This window comes from Ranitomeya imitator, chromosome 9 (assembly GCF_032444005.1).
Source record: "Ranitomeya imitator isolate aRanImi1 chromosome 9, aRanImi1.pri, whole genome shotgun sequence".
Lineage (NCBI taxonomy): Eukaryota > Metazoa > Chordata > Amphibia > Anura > Dendrobatidae > Ranitomeya > Ranitomeya imitator.
Genome location: NC_091290.1, coordinates 29,169,385 through 29,192,712, shown reverse-complemented (window position 1 = coordinate 29,192,712; position 23,328 = coordinate 29,169,385). Strand labels below are relative to the sequence as shown.

At 41.7% G+C, this 23,328-nt stretch overlaps 1 protein-coding gene across 4 annotated transcripts in view; it reads left to right on the top strand.

Annotated features, from left to right (window-relative positions):
• Positions 1-23,328, top strand: part of SIPA1 (signal-induced proliferation-associated 1) — a 96,207-nt gene that overhangs the window by 8,238 nt on the left and 64,641 nt on the right. Inside the window, exon 1 of one of the 4 annotated variants that reach the window (XM_069739866.1) lies at positions 9,624-9,893. The exons of 2 other annotated variants lie outside the window; for them this stretch is intronic. The gene's annotated coding sequence lies outside the window, so the exon portion shown is untranslated. Of the gene's footprint in view, positions 1-9,623; positions 9,894-23,328 lie in introns of those variants that run through there. One more of the 4 variants, XM_069739862.1, reaches the window with a different exon arrangement.

The window sequence follows — 23,328 nt, the reverse complement described above, 5'->3', positions numbered from 1 at the left end:
GCTGCACTAAGTAAGTGAGATGTGTCATTCATCTGCTGCACTAAGTAAGGGTGATGTGTCATTCATCTGCTGCACTAAGTGTGATGTGTCATTCATCTGCTGCACTAAGTAAGTGAGATGTGTCATTCATCTGCTGCACTAAGTAAGTGTGATGTGTCATTCATCTGCTGCACTAAGTAAGTGTGATGTGTCATTCATCTGCTGCACTAAGTAAGTGAGATGTGTCATTCATCTGCTGCACTAAGTAAGGGTGATGTGTCATTCATCTGCTGCACTAAGTGTGATGTGTCATTCATCTGCTGCACTAAGTAAGTGAGATGTGTCATTCATCTGCTGCACTAAGTAAGTGTGATGTGTCATTCATCTGCTGCACTAAGTAAGTGTGATGTGTCATTCATCTGCTGCACTAAGTAAGTGAGATGTGTCTTTCATCTGCTGCACTAAGTAAGTGAGATGTGTCATTCATCTGCTGCACTAAGTTTACTTCACCTACCAATGTGTTTATGATTCTCGACGCTGCCCATTTCTTATTGTCCTCAAGGCTGAGACAGGCAGATACTTTTCCATCATGTAATATACAATGACCCCAAACATGCAGCCAATGTGATTAAAAAATATTTCAGTGGAAAGAAGAACAAGGAGTCATGGGAGTGATGATCCGGCCCCCGCAGAGCTCTGATCTCAACATCATCCAGTCTGTCTGGGGTAACGTGAAGAAACAGAAGCGACATCCACAGAAGATCTGTGGTCAGTTCTCCAGGATGTTTGGAGCAGCCTCCTGCCGAGTTCAAACTGTGCGAGAACAAGTAATGAGAAGAAGTGATGAGAGGGCGCTCACCGAATATTGATGGGATCTAGATTTCTCTTTTGTTCCTACATTTTGAATTTTTTTCAGTTGAAAAAAATAAACTACTAACACTTCTATTTTTTAAAAGCTTTCTTACTCTGCCCAAAACTATGGCACAACACTCTATATGCAAATAGAAATGAAAGTGAATCTGACACTTTTTTTTACATATGGAAGTCATGTTTTCATATTTCAAAGTGATACCTTTCATGCAATGATTTGATGCGTCAGTCATGAGACGCCTAGTGCAGAAGGCCTATGCAAATCGAACTGGAAGTGCACAGGGGGCGTGTCAGTGCACTTAGACTGCTTGCTCCAGGTGGACACGCCCCTGTGCACTTCCAGTTTGATTTCTATAGGCGTTCTACACTAGATTTCTCTTAATTGACAAATTACATTTCTACAAAAAAGTATTTTTTTTTGGTGGTTGATGAGGGGTGGGGACAAGTGCCCATACAGACATACAGCTACATCCAGATGTCACTTTAGTGAGATTTCCTGACGATAAGCTAATCACATCATACCCAACCAAAAAAAATTGCCGTAATCTGTGGACTATATTGACTGTAAGGATTCAATTGAACTCAGTCTGTCTATGTAAAGCCTAAACATCTGGCATCCCTCAGGTTTTATATACTTGTCTATAAGTATAGAGGTAAGGGAATCGGGACGGCTAACAACAATCATGTCCTGTCTATGTTGGAGCTAGGAATAGAGTTCAGAGAGTCTCGTAAAGGGTTTGTATTACAACATATGATAGATCCGTTTTTTTCCTAATTTGGGCCATTGTCACCGAGTAATGCACAATAATACTGATTAATAGAATACCGATAAAGGAAATTTTTATACCAGTATTTAGCTACTTTTTTAAACTTTTGTTTGAAACTAAAAGCTGCCCATACACTTTCATTTTTAACCCTCCCATAAACATGGATGCTCTGTTTGATCGAGCGTGCACGTGCTGGTGATTGGAAAAGAGGAGTGAGCTTCTTGCTTAGCAGCTTGCTGTAATTTCAATACAATCAGTGTTCTATTAGCTGGAGATTATTACTGCAGGACTAGGTGTCACGTGTAAACCGGTCCCGCTAATCTGTGTAACCACACCCCCACCAATGATTGGAAGCTTGTTGAAACTGTACACAGGAAGGTGCCAATTAGGGGTGTAAGAGGGCTTATGCACAGCTCGGCATTTGAGCACTGCTACTCACTGCTGGGCTGATTACTGTAGGTTTGACACAATCACTGTTTTCTCAGCAGGAGATTATCAGTAGCGGACTAGTAAACTTGCTGCCATATAGTACAACCACACCCACACCACTGATTGGCACAGAGCACACAGAAAGCTGCCAATCAGTGATGTGGGCGGGGTTATACAGAGGTCAACATTCAGAGAACTGCTGGATCTACAACCGAGAAAACAGGAATTCTTTGAAAACTGCAGCAAGTAGCCCAGTAAGTGATACATCCCTGGAATCAGGGTCTCTGCCACTATAGCATGATGTTCTCAGTTACATAGCAAAAACCTCCACATGAACCAAGTATAATGTCCTGGAAGTGGTGGAAATGTGTATTGCTCACTGGCCTTTAGCTGTAATGCACTTTACATTTTACAAGGGAAAATGGCCACTTTCCCACAGTGTTGGAGAAGACAGTCATAGGTAAGTATTTTTTCTCATAGTTATGTGGCATACAGAGAGGACAATGGGGTCGATTTGAGTCCCGTGTGCTTTTCTGTGGATTTTGCAGGGTACTACTATATATCCTCTTACTACCTTTTGAAGATTACGACATCATAGAAAATCCACCTTGTGTGAGCAGGTTACTGAGATGCAACACAGCCGGGTTCACATTGCATTAATGGCAATCCGCTGACAGCATCCGATACATAGCGGCACTAACGCTATGTAACGGATCCGTTAGTGCACCCATTGACTGCCATTATGTAGCGCATCAAGAACGCATGTCATAATCGGCATGCGTTAGTGATGTGCCGTCATTCTGAGGGACCCTCGGACGCAGTCTGCAGCATTTTCGGGTCCGTCACCGCTAGCACAGATAGAGTATCTGCGCTAGCGCGATCGCATAAACGCGATCATTTTCGGCACTTGCGTTAACGCAGTCCGTTAATGTATAGGATCGCCGCCCCTCACTGCAATATGCCCGCCAAGCGTTTTCGATTATTATACTGGCACTAACTGAGGTCACCGATATTTCCTGCTAGGCTGCAAGTAGCGAGTCACTTAGTACTCTATGTGTGCTCCTCATACTAGTCGGCCCCGGCCCCTACTGCAGCACGGTCCCGACCCACACCCTGTACCGTACAACTATGCCGGAAGTACAGGCCTGGTTCTCCTGGTCACCGTCCGGCCACATACAATGCTCCATGTTCAGCCTTCGGTGCTTGACCTCCGGCGTTTCGATATCGGGTCTCGACTGGTGAAGTCTGGACTTTGGGTCCTGACCAACGGAGTCTGGGTACCGGGTCCCAACCGGCATAGTCTGGGCATCTATGTTTGACCCACAATATCCCACCTGTCTTGATCTCCAGCCAGGTCGTTCTGCCTCTGCCTTCCCACTCCGCTCACATGTCCTCCTAGCTTCTCTTCTCGTCGCCAACTGACTTCTGTTCTTGTCACTCCAGCCTTTTATATTTGATAACCGCGACACAGCTACCGCCTCAGCCGCTGCTCCCTTCAAACCCGTCCCTCCCGAAGCGTTTCCTCCATCTCCTGGTTCCACCTTACTCGATTCACTCAGCAAATGGCGACATTTGGTCAAAAGTGCCATAGAACAATGATCGACCACATCTTCGACTCCCCACCACCCTTACACTTTTTTTCCGGTATCGTAATAAAAAGAACAATTAAAATTTTCTTTGTCAGTTCAGTAACAAATGCCTCTGTATATTTTTCTATCATTCTACGACTTTTCCACCCTTGTACTATCGATATCGCTGCTTTGATTTGCGCTTTGTTTTAATCATATAGAAATGAAGATGTCTGCTGTTGTGCAAAGGAAAGTAATAAACAGGCCCCACAAAGGAAAAGTGATGTCCTAGAAATATAGATTCCTCCTTTCTTACTTTTTATTTTTGTTTTCTTTTCTTTTTTTTTTTACTTTTGGGTTATGTGTTTAGCTTAATTTGGACTAATGTCTTTCCCAGATAGGCATAGAATCATTACCTGATGTTGATCTTTCCACCACCCTAGCTGGATGTTTCTTTCTCGGCGCTGATGTTCTTCACCGTCTGTATATTATTCCATCCGTCAGCTTATTTAATGGTTTCACTTACATTTTTCTTCTCCTTTTTTCCCTCTAGGCTGTATATATTACATTTCTCAGGTCTTTCCTGATATACCTTAGGGGATGTTCTCTGCAGCTTTTTCAGGCACATTCCTCCTAGAACCCACCTGAAAAACAGCTAAAAAAATTGATAAAAATAATGAACTTTTGTAACTTCTTTTAACCACTTCATGCTTTGAAAGCAGTGAAGCAGCTAAAATAAAGTGGCCTGTCCATTCTGTTCCTTATAAAATAAAATTTAAAAAAATGCACAAAAATAAGAAAAAAGGCCGATAAAGAAGATGTTTCAGGAAAAAACACTGTCATTTTCAGCTTCAAAAACTATCGTCCAGACCTTTAGGCTATGTGCACACGTTCAGGATTTCTCGCAGAAAATTCCTGAGAAAAACCGGACATTTTCTGCAAGAAATCCACAAGAAAACCACATGCGTTTTTGCCGCGATTTTGCCGCGATTTTGCCACGGTTTTGACACGTTTTTGCCGCGTTTTTTTTTCGGACACTTCCCAATGCATTTTGTAGTGGGAAATCCGCAAAAATACCGCAAAATTAATGAACATGCTGTGGTTTTTACCGCAATGCGTTTTTTTCGTGTAAAAAAACGCATCATGTGCACAAAACATGCGGAATTCATTCTAAATGATGGGATGCTTATTTTATGCGTTTTTTTTGCGGTTTTATAGCGTTTTATTGGGAAAAACCACGAAAAAACCGCAACGCGTGCACACAGCCTTAACGATTTTTGTTGCACATCTTTGTTGTGAGCAAAAATAGAGAATTGAGTCATCCTGAGTGAATGTCTACCTTATTTTTTATTTATTTTTAAATAATTAGTCTGAGTCAGTCTTTTTATTGTTTCTTTGCAAAATCACTTAAAGTGTAACTGTCGCTTTAATTTTCTTCATAAATAGGAAACTATTTAATATATATTATCAGATAAATTTGCTTCTTTCTCCTCCTGGACTGATCTTTCACAAAATTCTCAATTTCCCAGGTAAAATCTGTATTCAGTGAAAATAAATTCTCCAATAATTAAGATAAGAGATGACAGTTGGTGCTCATAAAAGTCTATGCAGAAGAGCATGGGAGGAGCTAAAGTCAGAACTCCTCCCTTTTCCTTTCCCCTGCCTTCTATTTAGAATCTTATTAAAAAAAAAAACATTGTCATCTCCTTCCTCAGCAACTACTGGAGATCTGGCTATCAATCAGCATGACGTGGGCGGTCACGCCTGGTCGACAGGGCAGCCCGGAAGAAAAAGAGCTGCCATGTTGACGTGGTGCAGCTGAATCGCCGGCAGGAGCAGTCGGTGACCGCTTTGAGCTAGTAGACCAGGCAGGTAGATGCTTCTGTTAGCAACTACCTGCCTGTTAGTTTTTAGGCCAGGAGTACAAAAAAAACTAGCCCTGGACAATCCCTTTAACCCTGCTGTTGTCTTCGGTCAAAAACGACCGACCGTGAACTTCAATATCCTTTAAATTTTCAAGATGCGGCTCTGAAATCCGTGGCCGACCGACCCATCCTCATTTAAGTCAATCAACCACAAGTTTCAGAACCGCATCTTGAACACCCCAAAAATACCAAAGTTCAAAATAGGTCTCCCCAGACCGAAGACAACAGCAGGGTTAAGTACTGTGGTAGAAAAACCTTTCCTAACCACGTTCTGCATGAATTCTGTTCTTATGCAACCGGCACATGATCAAGAAGGGGGGAGTTTTAGCCTCCCGACAACATCAATGATGAAATTGTCAAGTGAAAATGTGTAATTCTGTTTTGCGGAAATTGTGGAAAAATGTTTTAAAAACCACAAACTGCACAATATAGTCAGGTTGTGCCTACAGAACTCGTTTTCCAAAATTTTGCACAATTTTTAGGAGTTCTTTAGCCATAACCTTGTTGTAACTCTTATCTTATTCTTTTATATATATATATATATATATATATATATATATATATATATATATATTTAAGGTTAATACTAACCAATTTCACGACATATACATAAATCCTTTATACAACATCTCACTTGTGTCGCTTCATTTTATTTAAATTTTCCCAAAAGAATTTTGGAAAGTTTTAAAGGTGCCGGCAAATTTGTCGTTGAGTTTCCGCAGAGCAGGGAGCTGAACGTGTGTTACGTTATCGGGAAATGATATCCTCACCTCTGCAATCTCCTGGTGCTCCCGGCTGATGATTGATTACACCGTCATCCCGAGGTGTAACTTATCTCTGGTCTCAGTGCAGATGTCCATGAGGGAGAGGCATCACTTCTGCCCCGGTAATTGGATTTCATGGCGCACCACGTAATTGCGGAGGTGGGGGAAGGTTCAGTGCGAGTAGATCGATTATTGTTATTTTTTTAGACATTTAAGCCCCGATTCTTCATTCTCTTTGGAGTAAAAGTTTGGTGTTTAAGCATTTTTATTTTTTGGGGGAAAAATTCATAACAGCTTTGCGTCATTTTTTTTTACACTCGTTCACACATCCAATTTTCAGGGCTCGTTCACAAGTCTGATTGTCCCGTATGAGCGATATCCGTAGTTTTTACAGATAGCACTAGTATCTATTACATTCTATGGGGCTATGCACATGTCCGAGTGGTCAAGTACGAGTGGTCCATGGAAAAATTGGAGACATGTTCAATTTTAGCCTTAGTTCACATCTACGTGTAAATCGGACGAGTGCAATCCAATAAAAAATCGGAGTGCCCTTGTACCAGTGTTATTCAATGAGACAGCGCTGATCTTGATTTTTCTCACATCTGGAATCTGGATGAGAAAAAAATTGCATTATACTACGATATGTCAATGGGTGTGAGAAAAAACAAACGGCACTCGGATCATGTATACGTAATGGGTTTTTTTCTCGCACAACTTTCAAAGGAACCAGGAAATTTCATCAGCCAAGTATAGTAAAGATAGATAGATAATAGATAGATAGATAGATAGATAGATAGATGATAGATAGATAATAGATAGACAGATAGATGATAGATAGATGATAGATAGATAGATAGATAGATAGATAGATAGATAGATAGATAGATAGATAGATAGATAATAGATAGATAGATAGATGATAGATAGATAATAGATAGCTAGATAGATAGATGATAGATAGATAGATAATAGATAGACAGATAGATAGTTGATAGAAAGATAATAGATAGATAGATAGATAGATAGATAGATAGATAGATAGATAGATAGATAGATAGATAGATAGATAGATATGGGATAGATAATAGATAGATGAGGTGGATAGAATAGATAAATAGACACAGAGATAGATGATAGATAGATTTCCTGTAGAAATATGTCACAAGCCCCCTACATATAATAAACTAGCACTCTTTAGTACCCTTCATGTGGCACCAAAGAATGCTTAGCTTTATTTAACCTATTAAATAAATAATTAATTTGAAAAAAAAAAATGACGTGGAAATCCCCCTATTTTTGAAAACCAGTCAAGGTAAAGCAGACAGCTGGTGGCTGATATTATCAGGCTGGGAAGGTCTATAGTTATTTGGCCCTTTCCAGCCTAAAAATACCAGCCCACAAGATTTTGCACATCACATTAGATTGGCCAATTCTGGCACTTTGCCCGCTTTTTCCCGATTGCCCTGGTGCGGTGGCAATCGGGGTAATGGTTTGTGGGGTTGATGTCAGCTGTGTAAACTCCACTGCCATCAACCCCTGGGGTTAGTAATGAAGAGGTGTCTACCAGACACCTCCATTAATAACCCACTAAGTTAAAAGTAAACACACACACACATATTTTAATTTCAAATAACATCCCCTAACCGTAGCTATTTTTCACCAATGTATTAAAAAAAAAATAATAATAATAACGAAAAACCCATGAAGATCCAAAGTAGTCCTGGGAATCCGAAATAGTCCACAAATGGGAACCCGAGAGACACAAAAAGAGAGAATGAAATAAATAAAGACAAGAGACAGTCCTTCGTTCACCATTTCATTTTATTAAAAAATAATCCCAGCAGGTGTGACATAATCTACGGTGTTCCCACGACGTCCACCGGATCTGTACTGCAACCTATGGAGCACCGTCATGGGCATGATGCCTCATCGGTCACTCCCGGTCATGTCTCACGCTGAACCATGTCAGTAGCATTCGCCATTTTTAATCAATTTGCCAACAGTGTAAAGCAGAAAGACATACCTTTTTTTTTTGTTTGTTTTTTTTTAATTCTAAGATTTTTCACTTTTTATTTAAAAATTGCTAAAAAAAAAAATACAAAAGAAAAGCAAATGGTGAACCAGGACGGTTGTGTATCTAATTATTTTGCCGAGTGGATTTGGCCAAACTGCAATACTAGAAATAACCCAAAGACAAGAGTGGCGCTGTTTTGGGAAAATAAAGCCGACTAAAATCACACATCCCTGAGATTGGCGTGGCGGTCTGCGCTCCCTATGTTGCCCTCATCGGCACAACTTAGGGTCCAATTTATCATTTGCATTTTTTTTTTTAAGTAACTTTTCTTTTTTGACTTGTGGTTTTCGCTGCCATTTTTCGCGCCAAATTCATCCACATGGTGTACGCGATTCATACATTTTGTGCAAAGCCCAAAATTGCCTTTAACTGGTCTTGCGACTTTTTTAGCTCAAATTTTGTAAAATGATGCAAATAATTCAACAAAATAACTGATTTACATAAAATCACTCCAGGAGAGGTAGTAGAGTTGCGCCAAATTTAGCAACTTTGCAGCAGATTTTTCTGCACCAAAAAAACATAATGTTGGCAGGAAAAACGCTATTTTTTTAATGCGTTTTATTTGGATTTTCGCTGAATTTTTCCTTGTTTCTATCTCTATTTTTATGGGTGAAAAATGCTGGAAAAATTTAAAAAAAAAAACACGTTAATGATTCAAATCTGCAGGGGAAAAAATAATAAGCAGCCGATTTCAGAAATATCATTCACTTTGCTGGTACTGTTAAATACTTCTCCCTCGAAAAAAAAAGATAGCAAAAAAAAGCAGCGTGTGAACAAGCTCTTAGCCTTCAGCTACATTTTATATTTTTGGACTTGAGAGTTAACATAAAATAAAGCGCTGCGGAATATGTTGGCGCTATATAAATAAAGATTATTATTATTATTATAAAATAGCGAATAAATTGCTAAAACAAGCCTTCGTGACACGTGGGTGTTTATTCTTTCACTTTTTTTTCTTTTGCGACGTGTTGTATTTTGTGATCCGTGACGACTTGTTTGTTTTGTCACAATCGGTTGTCACGATTTTTTTGTTACGTTTTGTCACATCTGTGAGAAGCAAATGACTTTTATTTACCCGTTCAGGGTCTTTTGTCCTGCAGCTGGCATTGTGCAGACAGAAAATGGCTTTATCGGATCGAGAAGGTTTATTGGTCTTCAATTGACTCCAAAATGGTCTACGGCACCATCTGCACTGGCTCGGATTCTGAAAAAAAAAAAAGGGGATAAAAAAAAAAGAGTGATGTGTCCCTCTCAGCAGCCGATGTGAGGAAGGAGAGGTTCATGGCTCCCTATTCACTGTGACACCCATCAGGCAGGGGAGGATGGGTGAAAGGGAGCGAGGAAGTGGAAGGGGGGTGGAGGAAGAGAGAGGTCAGAGGAGGAGATGCTGATGGGAGGAAACTGACAGAGTGGAGCAGCAGCAGCCTGCAGCTGTTTGAGAGAAAGAAGGGATTGGGGGGAGTGGAGAGAAAGAAAGCAGAGGCACAGATCAGAGAGGAAAGCAGATAAAGGAGGTAGGTGACAGTGAGCGCACACAGTCATGTCTGACATATATGTCTGAGTGCATGCATGTAATGAGTGCTGGACATGTGTGTGCATGGTGGACGACCATCACATCTGCCCACAATCTGTCATGACGCTTGTCCACGCAGGCCCCGGAAGATGCGGAGAGTGAGCAGTGACAGGAGTTGTTGTTTTTTTTTTTTGGTTTGTTTGACCTTTTTTTTGCACATCGTCACATCTGCGTTATTACACATGCGATACGTAACCTTTCCCGGCAGCGATTGTATCATCCATACGTGATGAATCTTTTTCCACAATCCACGTGTTACATTACATTACTCCGAAGAGCAGTTCGCCAGTCTCGTAATCTTCCGGACATAAATTCATTAAGTGTTTGTTGCGGTCGTGATGTAGTTTTGTTTTTTTTTGTCTTTTTTTACCATTTATAAAAGTCTTTTTTGTTGTTTTTGTCTCTCTGATTTCCGTTCCGATGACAGAGAGAAAAAAAGGGCATGTGGAGCAGAAACAGACAGAGGAAGTGACAGACATAGACAGGGGGGTGGAAGGATGTGGGGAGAGAGAGAGAGCGAGAAAGAGAAAGAAAGAGGAGGGACGGACGTGTGCGATACATGAATGGGAGCTGTCATTTATAGGGGACGTTATTGCACTAGAATCCGTTACGTTGCATCATGTCCATTCAATGACCCGTTTGGGGGTTTGCAATGCATTGTGGCCTTTGTAGTCCCGAAACCTAATCTGGACCCTGGAGTCCCTAAATAAATCTTCCATAGCAGCTCGTGTATTTTCATGGCGGTGATTTCTTGGAATGGCTTCGCGTTAGTATTCCGTTTTCTGCCCTTACCCAGGAAGGTATCCGGGCAATGCGGCGTGGTGTACATTGCATCGTGGCGGTGGTGTAAACATGTCCTACGTGAGCCCGCACTCGGGCGTTTATTGCTTTTCGGTGTTATTTATATGTGGCTATTTCAATATACAGTACAGGCTGGTTTCCAGGGCCGGATAGTATAGCCCGGTATGTCATGCTAGGAGGCGGTTTCAGGCTACAGAGGGGCCTCTGTTCACTGCTCAATACCAATCATTGTTAACACTTATCTCCCCCCAGTGTATTCCTCTGCTCGCTCTCCTCCATTTCTCTTTCTTCCGTCCTGTAGTATAATCATTTATTCATAAGGTGTACATATGTTCTTGCTCACAATGAACTGGAGACAATGGAATAGCTCAGCGTGGCCACTTGCCCGACTGGGGACGGTGTGGAAACAGAACTGTGAAGGAGACCATGTTCCTTACATTATTCATTTTGTCTCAGGGCCACCTCCAGTCGGTGCGCTCATGCCGCGAAGCTTTCTCATTTTTATCCTTGAAAAAAAACAATAATAACGCCTTATGCTGTAGTGTGCCGTTGGGGACGAGATGACTTGGTGGGTGGTGCTGTCCAAAAGATCGATGTGTCCACAGATGTTATCAGAAAGAAATAAACTCAGCATAAAGGTTTGCATCAAAAAGAATAAAAATGGGGGCTTTGGTTCTGGGTTCCACCAACATCCCGAATTCTACAGTCTGCTCAGTGCCAGCACCAGATAATAGTGGCCCTTGGGTGATGAAGTCCGAATGGGCACCTCTTTACTTTGGATTTTTCCTCCTCGCCTACAAGGAGCTATAACTTTTTTTTATTTTTTTGTAGATAGCATTGTATCAGGGCTTGTTGTTTGCAGAAGATTGTAGGGAGAGGTTCATGGCTCCCTATTCACTGTGACACCATTTTTTTTAATAGCGATTTTGGGGTCTTTACGACTTTTGGATCTTTTTTTATTCCATTTTTCATGTGAGGCAAAGTGACCAAAAAACAGCAATTCTGTCTTTTAGATTAATGTTTTTTGGTCTCGGCGTTCATTGAATAGTATAAATATTTAATTAGTCTGAACTGTTACATTGCAGAAAAGGCCCAATTCTTAGCAATACCTGGTCACAATACCAATATACTGCAGGGTGTAAACATGCCCCCATGATAAAAGGCAGAGGGGGCTGTTTGCATCCGGTTGTATACTAGTACCGTCACTAGGTATTGGTAACTCTGGCAGACAGAGACAGAAGATGGTCCCGGTGCAAGAACAATATATGAGCCCTTTGTAACCCGGTAGGCCATAAATTACACTTTTTTGGAGGTGGTATGAGCCCTTTGTAACCCGGAAGGTATGGCTTCCTTACCTCTTGGACCCCTGATTGCACAAGTGATATTTCGGCCTATGATTATTATATATGGCCTTTTATTCTGGGATGTTTTTTGGATTTGATGTCCTTTTTGGTGAATTATAGTTACACATTCACTGATACCAAACGTGGTAATTATTTACATTTTTTAGAATTTATTTACTCTCCAGGAAAAAGGGGGATGATTGAGCTTTAATGTTATTTTTTTAAACACTATTCATAGCATTTTACATTCTCTATTGGTCCCCCCAGGGGACTTGGAACTGCGATCGCTCGTACAGAACACTGCAATACTGACGCACAGAAGCATTCACAATGACAAGTCATCCTCATACAGGAAAGTTACACTACCACATAATGTAATTTGTTACATGTGATCTCCATTTTGTTCCTGCAAGGATAAAAATGAGACAAGTGACATGATCATGGTCTGGAGGTGTAACATATGACCCCAAGTTAATGTGTAATGTAAGGAACAAGGTACAGTGGGGCAAAAAAGTATTTAGTCAGTCAGCAATAGTGCAAGTTCCACCACTTAAAAAGATGAGAGGCGTCTGTAATTTACATCATAGGTAGACCTCAACTATGGGAGACAAACTGAGAAAAAAAAATCCAGAAAATCACATTGTCTGTTTTTTTAACATTTTATTTGCATATTATGGTGGAAAATAAGTATTTGGTCAGAAACAAACAATCAAGATTTCTGGCTCTCACAGACCTGTAACTTCTTCTTTAAGCGTCTCCTCTTTCCTCCACTCATTACCTGTAGTAATGGCACCTGTTTAAACTTGTTATCAGTATAAAAAGACACCTGTGCACACCCTCAAACAGTCTGACTCCAAACTCCACTATGGTGAAGACCAAAGAGCTGTCAAAGGACACCAGAAACAAAATTGTAGCCCTGCACCAGGCTGGGAAGACTGAACCTGCAATAGCCAACCAGCTTGGAGTGAAGAAATCAACAGTGCGAGCAATAATTAGAAAATGGAAGACATACAAGATCACTGATAATCTCCCTCGATCTGGGGCTCCACGCAAAATCCCACCTCGTGGGGTCAGAATGATCACAAGAACGGTGAGCAAAAATCCCAGAACCATGCGGGGGGACCTAGTGCATGAACTGCAGAGAGCTGGGACCAATGTAACAAGGCCTACCATAAGTAACACACTACGCCACCATGGACTCAGATCCTGCAGTGCCAGACGTGTCCCACTGCTTAAGCCAGTACATGTCCGGGCCCGTCTGAAGTTTGCTAGAGAGCATTTGGATGATCCAGAGGAGTTTTGGGAGAATGTCCTATGGTCTGATGAAACCAAACTGGAACTGTTTGGTAGAAACACAACTTGTCGTGTTTGGAGGAAAAAGAATACTGAGTTGCATCCATCAAACACCATACCTACTGTAAAGCATGGTGGTGGAAACATCATGCTTTGGGGCTGTTTCTCTGCAAAGGGGCCAGGACGACTGATCCGGGTACATGAAAGAATGAATGGGGCCATGTATCGTGAGATTTTGAGTGCAAACCTCCTTCCATCAGCAAGGGCATTGAAGATGAAACGTGGCTGTGTCTTTCAACATGACAATGATCCAAAGCACACCGCCAGGGCAACGAAGGAGTGGCTTCGTAAGAAGCATTTCAAGGTCCTGGAGTGGCCTAGCCAGTCTCCAGATCTCAACCCTATAGAAAACCTTTGGAGGGAGTTGAAAGTCCGTGTTGCCAAGCGAAAAGCCAAAAACATCACTGCTCTAGAGGAGATCTGCATGGAGGAATGGGCCAACATACCAACAACAGTGTGTGGCAACCTTGTGAAGACTTACAGAAAACGTTTGACCTCTGTCATTGCCAACAAAGGATATATTACAAAGTATTGAGATGAAATTTTGTTTCTGACCAAATACTTATTTTCCACCATAATATGCAAATAAAATGATAAAAAAACAGACAATGTGATTTTCTGGATTTTTTTTTCTCAGTTTGTCTCCCATAGTTGAGGTCTACCTATGATGTAAATTACAGACGCCTCTCATCTTTTTAAGTGGTGGAACTTGCACTATTGCTGACTGACTAAATACTTTTTTGCCCCACTGTATCCTTTACAGTTCTGCCTCCACACCTCCCCAGTCGGGCAGGTGTCCACGCTGAGCTTTTCCATTGTCTCCAGTTCATATTGGAATTTTATTGTCAAATTACCAGTCTCCTATGAAGCCCAGTCAAAGGCCGAGCTTCACGTATGCAAACATGGCAAAATCGGTGGCCTTTTTTAGGTCCCTGGCTGCCATAACTGTGCCATCGACAATCTTGCAATTGATTTCCACCCAGTTAAATTCTGCAGAACGCAACTAATCACAGCAGTAAGACTCAGGTACTGGCAGAAAAACACAGCTGGCACTTGCACTATAGCCTGTGCCTATTTCATAGGAGTGCCCAAATACACCGTAAATGTATAGCAGATGTCACCAATGGAAATCTGGGCCCCCCAGGAGCAATGAGCTCCATCACTTGCTTGAGTTTGGCAGGTGATGATACCGACACTGAGCCTGGTGCTTCTTTACTCATCTACACCATGTACCAGTAAAACTTGGATGCTGGCAGTATAACACAGCTGGCACCTGCTTGAAACCAGAAATCCGCCATAAATGTACAGCACGTCACCAATAGAAATCTGCCACCCCCAAGGAACATTGAGCCCCGACACTTGCTTGGATTTTCCAGACACTGATGCCAGCCCTGAGCCTTGTGCTTCTTCAATCCTCATCTAAACTGTGTACCAGTAAAACTCAGAGGTTGGCAGTATAACACGGCTGGCACCTGCCCGAATTCGGGGCCGCTCTAGACATACAATGCACAAATCTGCCATAAATGTACGGCAGATATCACCAATGAAATCTGGGGGCCCCAGGAACATTGTGACCCGACTCTTCCTTGGGTTTTCCAGATTCTGATACCAAACATGATCACCGGTGCTTCTTTGCTCCTCGCCTACTCCATGTACAAATGAAGGATGTCACTCCTGTTGTCTTTTTGTTGTAAACGTTGTGCTTTGGGTACTAATGGGGCCAAGCCGAGCTGGACCGTTTCTTTCTCAGCCCAACGTCATGGTGGTTTTTGTGGGTGCAGAGTAAACAGGAAGACGTCTGAATATTTGTAGATTATAGAGAAATATAGGTAAAATGTTTTGATTGTGTGACAGCCGGATGTCACGGCACAGATGCGAGAAAAAGGCCAATTTGGGCCAGAGTGGCACTTGACCATTGGGAGGTTTCACATTTAGGGCACTCATTACCATTCCTTATTTCAGGCATAGAAGTATTAGTAGATGATGCTCCCATGGCCGGAATGCTGAGCTACACGTAGTATATACATTCCTTATAGAGATTACATATATATAGTATTAGTAGAATTACTCAGCTTCGTAGGGGTCTATTTTGTTTAACTGTTTGCTGTTTGTGTGGTTATAAACTTTGTTTGCTTGTGATATGAAGCCACATATCTCATCATTGAAATTGCATGTACTGAGTTGTTATGTTCAGAAATTTGACGTCTCGTTGGTGGTGTTCCGAAAATATTTTTTTGCAAATATGTTAAGAACAGTAGACCCTATGGAGCTAAGACCTGGTGTAAAAACGTCAAAATCGCCTGGTTTACCTATGTGTCAAATTTGGAGTAAATTAATATTTGCTTTTGTGTTACATCTTTTTGCAAATATCTTGAGAACATAGATCTAATAGAGCTGAATATTTGCCAAATTTGGGGTACATTGGTCCAGGCGTTGGTCTGTGAATTAATATTTGCTTTTGTATTTCCATTTTTGCAAATATTTGGAGAACGACAGGTCCTAGAGAGCTGAAATCTACTGTAAACACTTCCGAAGCATCTGATTTACTTATGTGCCAAATTTGGAGCAAATTAATATTTGCTTTGTGTTCCATCTTGTGCGAATATCTTGAGAACATAGATCTTATAGAACTAATTATTATTATTAACGGCATTGAGCTCCAACTTTAGCCATGGTGACTTGATGGGTGAACGCTCTGTAGGAAGATCGATCTTGTGTGAGCCTAGACAGGTCCACCAGGGTCTTCTCCACCATTATCTTGATAGCATTAAGCCACCAGATTGCTGGTCTTCCTTTTCGCCTTGCTCATTCTATTCTTTCGACCATGATGTCCTTCTCCAGTAATCGCTCTCTCCGTATGATGTGTCCAAAGTAAGAAAGTCATAGCTTGGTGATCCTTGATTCGAGTGACAGGTCTGGCTTGATTTGTTCCTAAATTGATTTGTTTGTCCTTCTTGCTCTCCAAAGTTCTGATAGCATCCTTCTCCAGCATCACATTTTGAAAGCCTTAATTCTTCTGGCAATCTACTTCCGTATTAAGCCAAGAAAACTTGGTGGAGAGTACAACTAATGGAATTCAATATAGAGCTGAAACCTGGTGTAAAACCTTCTGAAATGCCTGATTTATCCATGTGACAAATTTGGGTCAAATTAATATTTGTTTTGTTTTGTGAATATGTGGCGAATTGAAGTGCTGAAAACCAATGTGCCACTTTCGGAAGTGCCTGATCTATCTACCTGACAATTTTTGGTGCGGACTGGTTTAGTCGATTGGCCGTGCCTAAAGAAGAGACTTCGGAAAATAATTTTTTTGTAGATATACATTTACAGGGATAGTCTTACTCTTTCAATGACAATACTCACATACCGAGTCTTTATATTATTATTTAAGCTAAAACTTGCATTTCTTCAGTAGCGAACACTAAATATCAAATTTAAAGGTTTTTTTTTAACCTCCAAAATATATTTACATTGGCCATAAAAAGTGTTTAAGACATTTCGCAGCTACTTAACGGTCTGCACCTTGGTGTGAACAAGCCCTCGCTATCTGAGGCTCCATTATAGTGAGCAAATACCTGCACTGAATGGCCTCTTTGCTATGGAGGAAGTAAGAACAAAAATATAAACTAAGGTCAATTTAGAGCCACAATCGACTATGTAAGTCAGTCGGAGCTCGTTTCCAGGACTGTCCACAATGGCTAATGTAGTGTCAGTGCCGCTGTAATATCCAGCGTTGTTGTGTCACCTGACCGCTGCAGCCAATCACTGGCTTCATTTAGTCTTTACTATTTCATCAGTGTGGACTTCTGCTCTGATAGAATATTGATGAGCTGCAGCCAATCAGCTGGTTGGTTGCTGATTGGATGCAGTGGTAACAATGTCATGTAACCCTCCAGGGACAGCAAGAACGGCGCCACTTTTGGAAGTGAGTACACACTATTTTTATTTTCCATGGGCATTGAATTGATAAATTGTAGATAACCCATTTTAATGTCCTATTGTTTATACATTTCTTCTAAACCAAAGACGATATGGTGACATAAAGTCCTTCATAAGACAAGACCTCACCTTACAGTATTCCATACAATATTCTCCCCGACGGGCAATTAACGGTCTATGAAGTTCTACCAAAAGACCAAAAGTGAAGAAGTCCCATTTTTTTTAGTCAGCTGACTGCAGAGGCCTGATTGGATATTGGATGCAGCTGTCAGGTGACCACATCTGATGTCATCCCGATCCAGTCACCTGACCTCTGCAGCCAATCACATGCCTTAGCGGTCAGGTGAACGAAGAACCTGATGATCCCACAGGCTGTCACGTCGTAAATATATTCAACATATAATAAAATCACCTAATCATTAAAAAAAAATGGTGCAAAGACAGAACAAAAGAAAGTGAAATAACTGGTCGATAACTAATGTTCACATCCAGGCTGATAATAATGGACGCTGACATTCGGGAATGCTCAGAGACTGCGGGCTGTGAACTCGAGCTTACACCAGATCTCTTATTACAAGGGCTCCTTCTGTCGCACACATTCCTGGCACAGTTTAAGATTGGGAAACATAAAGCTTCCCGGCGCCGAGCGAGGGCTATTTCACTTGAAATAAAACAAATATAATTCTTTTATCTGGCATTTTTTCTCTTTACGAAGCAGGAAAAGGCGTCATATTCACCTCTAGTGAAGCTCCTCTTACATACTAGATCAGTAATCATTAATGGTCAGATTATGCAAAAAAAAATCCATTCCCTATAACTGAATGATATGGAATGAATAATATTAAATATATTCATTAATAACTGAATGATTGTCTTTGCACAAAGATTCGTAAAAACCTTGCACCGTGCCTGGTGATATGGGAGTGACCTGTCAATCACCTGCAGTCATGTTGGGAGTAGCCCGCCAATTCTAGGTTCGTCTCCACCTCCGGTACCCGGCTGGATCTTTCAACTTATCTTCTCAGAAATGCTGGACCATAAGACAGATATATCTGTCTGCAATCGTGCAACCGGTCACTGATTACTGATTGTGGTTTCGCCAGCATGAGTGAAGTGACAGGTTCCCTTTAATGTCGATTTCTGGTCCTAAACCGGTGACGATCAACTATGTGCCAATCGAACAACGCTCGTTTAATGGCTCATTCACGAGCCATCCATGTTGATAGATCCATGTTGATAGATCCATGTTTATACTTTGATGTTCTACCCAAGATGATGACTTAATGGCCCACAGGAATGGACCAAACAGTAGAAAAACAAACGCCTTGCTTGATTATCAGCAAGTTTACAAGAGCCGATGAGTATGAACGGGAATTCTCGTGAACGCAAGTTTGTCGATTGTCAGCCGTTGTAAATGGGTCTTTTATATTTCATTGTAACACTCAAGGTCATTAGTCCAGCATATTAAAAAATAATCCACTTTTCATTTGGAAAAAAAAAAATTAAAAAAAATATTTTTTCATCTGTATGACATTCGTGTTAAGCTGGAGCTATACGGCAACCTTGGCCTCGGCACAGGTCGCGCGGTCAAACATTACTCTGTGTAGTTGATACAGTGCAGCGTAATTCAGTGAATGGTGCCAAATTGCAAACCTTAGCTCTCATACACATGACCGTATAAAGCAGACAGGAGATATCCGTCATTTTGACTTTTAGAGATGGAGGTTCCATGACAAGCAAGATGCAAAAAATTGGAACCAGAAAAAAAATGGAAAAAAGAGTAAAAACATCAGAATGATGCCATTGACTTTCACTGGTTTGGCACACGGACAACAGACGGAAAATACTCTCATCTGCACGAGCCCTTACACACAGGCGTTTTCTAAGGGTATGTTTTATTCTACGTGGCTCTTGGCGTGGAATTTAACCAAAATCAACGTAAAAACGGACTCAAATCTCCTTTCAACAAGCTTCCCATTCATTAAAATGCGCCTACAGTGCACGTCGAGGTTTTTTTTTAGCACATGTTAAAAGAAAAAAAAAAGAAAAAGATCAATTTTTTTAATCCCATTTTTTTTTCATGAGGATTTTGCAGTGGAAATGCTGAATACTCTTCACCATTTTGATACTCTCTGTATTTTAATTAAAAATGCATAAAAAAACACATAAAAGCTGTGCCAAGAACCTCGTCTTCTTACAAAACTGCACCATAGGCCAGATGTCTTTTACGCGCTGTTTTTAGATGTGGATTTTTCAGCCAAAAAAATCCACTTAAAGGGAACCTGTCACCCCCAATATCGATGGTGAGGTAAGCCCACCGGCATCAGGGGCTTATCTACAGCATTCTGTAATGCATTCTGTAATGCTGTAGATAAGCCGCCGATGTTACCTGAAAGAGGAGAAAAAGAGGTTAGATTACACTCACCCAGGGGCGGTCCCGCTGCGGTCTGGTCAAATGGGCGTCTCAGGTCCGCTCCGGCGCCTCCCATCTTCATTCCATGACGTCCTCTTCTGGTCTTCACGTCGCGGCTCCGGCGCAGGCGTACTTTGTCTGCCCTGTTGAGGGCAGAGGAAAGTACTGCATTGCGCAGGTGCCTGAAAGGTCAGAGAGGCCCGGCACCTGCGCACTGCAGTACTTTGCTCTGCCCTCAACAGGGCAGACAAAGTACGCCTGCGCTGGAGCCGCGGCGTGAAGACCAGAAGAGGACATCATGGAATGAAGATGGGAGGCGCCGGAGCGGACCTGAGACACCCATCGGAGCAGGACCGCCCCTGGGTGAGTATAATCTAACCTCTTTTTCTCATCTTTCAGGTAACATCGGGGGCTTATCTACAACATTACAGAATGCATTACAGAATGCTGTAGATAAGCTCCTGATGCCGGTGGGCTTAGTTCATCTTCGATTTTGGGGGTGACAGGTTCCCTTTAAAAATAAAAATTTCTATGTGAACATATCCTAATAATAGTATGAGGGAGCCGTGTCGGACTGGGAAGCCAAAGGCCCACCAGTAACCAATTCCAGGGCCCCACTTTCAGCTACACGCAAATGTGACATTATCCTCAATCACCAATTTATATAACAATGAACTGGAGAGATTGCTAAATGAGTAAGATGCCGCCATTGTCTGTACAAAGTGACACAAGTATATAGTGCCAAGTACTGCTCCTATGCGAGGGTGGTGGCCCACCGGAGGATTCTCCTGTTGGCCAGTCCAAGCTTGCTTGGTAGCTCACAATGGATGGCGAATGGCGCTGTTGTGGTTGCTTAGATGGATACAGGAATTGTTAGCCCATTAAGTAAATGCTTAATCTGCCGGCTGAAAAATCTAATAAATGCCATCCCTAGTAAAACATATATGAGTGATAAAACTCTAGCCCAAGTATGAGAAGCGCAGTCCTCCTTCCTGGCAGCTGTTGTGTAGCCCTATTACCAGTTCTTCTCTCTCTATATAACGTCCTGCAGGGACATAACCGTTTATTCTTAGCGTTTTTCTTTCTTTTTTATGTTCTGTATCTCTGAAGTGCTCTGCAAACAAAGCAGTCACGCATTTCGGTCCGTGCACTAGTGGAGAAGGCACGCTCATCTCCACATCAAAAGTTCAGATCTACTACCAATTACACCAGAACCACTTAACCTTTCCAGTAAGTTTTTTATTTTTTTTTATTGGGGAAGGGGGGGAGAAACCTAGAACATGGAGGAACCATCTAAAAAATAAGGGAACAGGATTATTTATTGTGCACTAAAGCAAAAGAGAATTATTAATGCTGAACGTCCTAATACCATGACAGAACATTTTACTGGCAGGGGGGTGAAGCTGGCTTCTGCGGTATAATATGGCGACCATAACACGCACACTTCCCCTGCAGCAGCCATGAGATCTAAGGGTGGGCACATCACGTCTTTTTGATGAGTTTTTGGAGCGGAAACTGAATGCAAACTCTCCAAATCCTCCTCGAAAATTTGGAGTTGCGCTGATTGGTTTTGTGCACGTAGCATCTTTAATCCGAAGGCGGATGCACCGGAGTTTTCATTCGCAAATCCGCTTCTGGAAAATGTGGACAGACCCTTTTATGATCGTACCATTCCCAGCACCTAATATCCTGTACATAGTTGATTATCTTAAAAGCAATTGTCCAGGAAGGCGGTTCAATTCTGCGGTTACTGTATGTGACTGCAGTCTTGTGAATGCGCACAGTGCGTGCTGTCAGGATTTTCCAGTGTCGGGTATGCGCATGACATCCAAGTATGCGATTTGCACACATGCGGTCACCTGCCGACTAAACGTGCATGACCTCGCTCAATATAAGTGATTTGATGAGGTCGGACATGTCTAGTTGGAATGTGGCCGGAAGCATGCAAATTACATAATTGCGGTCACATGAGCGCCTGATCCTGGCACTGGAGAATCCTGACAGCGCGTAGAGTGCGCAATGTGAGGATTCTCAAGTCTGTAGTCACAGGGAAGGACTGCAGACTTGTACCCCAAGACTGGACAGCCCCTTTAAAGCCATTCTGCTTAGAAATAAACATTTGTAGTAGTTTCCGGGAGATAGCTATCTTGGGTGGCAGTTCTATGCAGCAATATGTAGCACCACATTAAGGAAGAAGCAGGTGTGCAATCTAGGATTGAGACATTGTGGTTCGTACTCAAACAGTGAATTTTGTACCCGTAATGCTGAGATCAGCTGTGGGTCTCCTGACACAAACTTATATATCGTATATATTATATATAGGGGCTCATGTTGCACTTAGTCTTTCCTACACTCTGCGTGACAGGTACATTGCATTTTCAGCCATTATGCATGAAGGCTGTGACAAGTAGGGTCCAATATTGTTTGTAGTAACGAGCTATATTGGACCCTATATGGCATCTGTACTTAGCCTCCGCACCGTATATATTGAACCCTATATTGGACCACAGCTGTATTGGACCCTATGTGGCCTCCGCACAGTAGACTTTCATGTTTGGAGGTATTTTACCCCTATAAGCCATTCTTCAGTTGCAGAGTACATACATCCTCCAATGGAGCTCGTAGCTATTTTTTTTCTTTCTGGTCTTGACATCATTTAGGAGAAAAAAAAACTCGCTATATAATCAGAGGCATTCAGAACTACTGTAAAGGCCCCTTACACTTTTATGGATGTCCTATTTTGGCTGCATAGAAAACAAAGCAGTGATACAGCTGTGTGCATGATTGCAGCTCTTTCATATATTTTAATTATATGCATTTTTTTTTTCCTATTGAATCCAAAAGAGAAAAAAAAGCAAAAAAAAAAAAGACAGGATAAGGATAGCAAACTTATCCTTCGAATACCCAAGCAAACCTTCATTTACTGTGAAATTGTAGGATGAAAAGTTAAAAATGTCATATATAAATGTCTGGCTGCCGTGGTTTTCTCGTCATTGAAAGTTTCTAGTAAGAAATACCGGATAATCAATTGTACAAGTTCTGAGAACATTTGCTACCTTCTGTGTTTTTTGCCTTTTGAGTCGCCGGTTATGTACCAGGAAATTCATTGCATGTTTTTCTCTTTTGAGCAACTTCTGAGAAACTTCCTGATTGGAGGTTATTGTCTCCGGTTTGTATTTTTGTAGGAAAAGTACAATACTTGCTATGTCTAACTTTTATTAATGTAGGTAAAACGATGCAGCATATTGCACACATTGGATTACACTCAAAATTCAGCGGCATTGGCCACTCAACTCATTTTCATGAGGGCTTCCCGACTCTCTACGGATGGCATCTTTCTTTTTATTTTTTTACACTGACTGGTTGTTTGGAGAAGTTTGGAAATATCAGAATATCACTGGTTCTCATAGACTTGGCTGGAGAGCCAGCAGTAACCAAGTGAATATCACGAGCCTGAGCAAGACGCTGGGACCAACGTCTGTGCTGAGCAGGACCAACGTCTGTGCTGAGCAGGACCAACGTCCGTG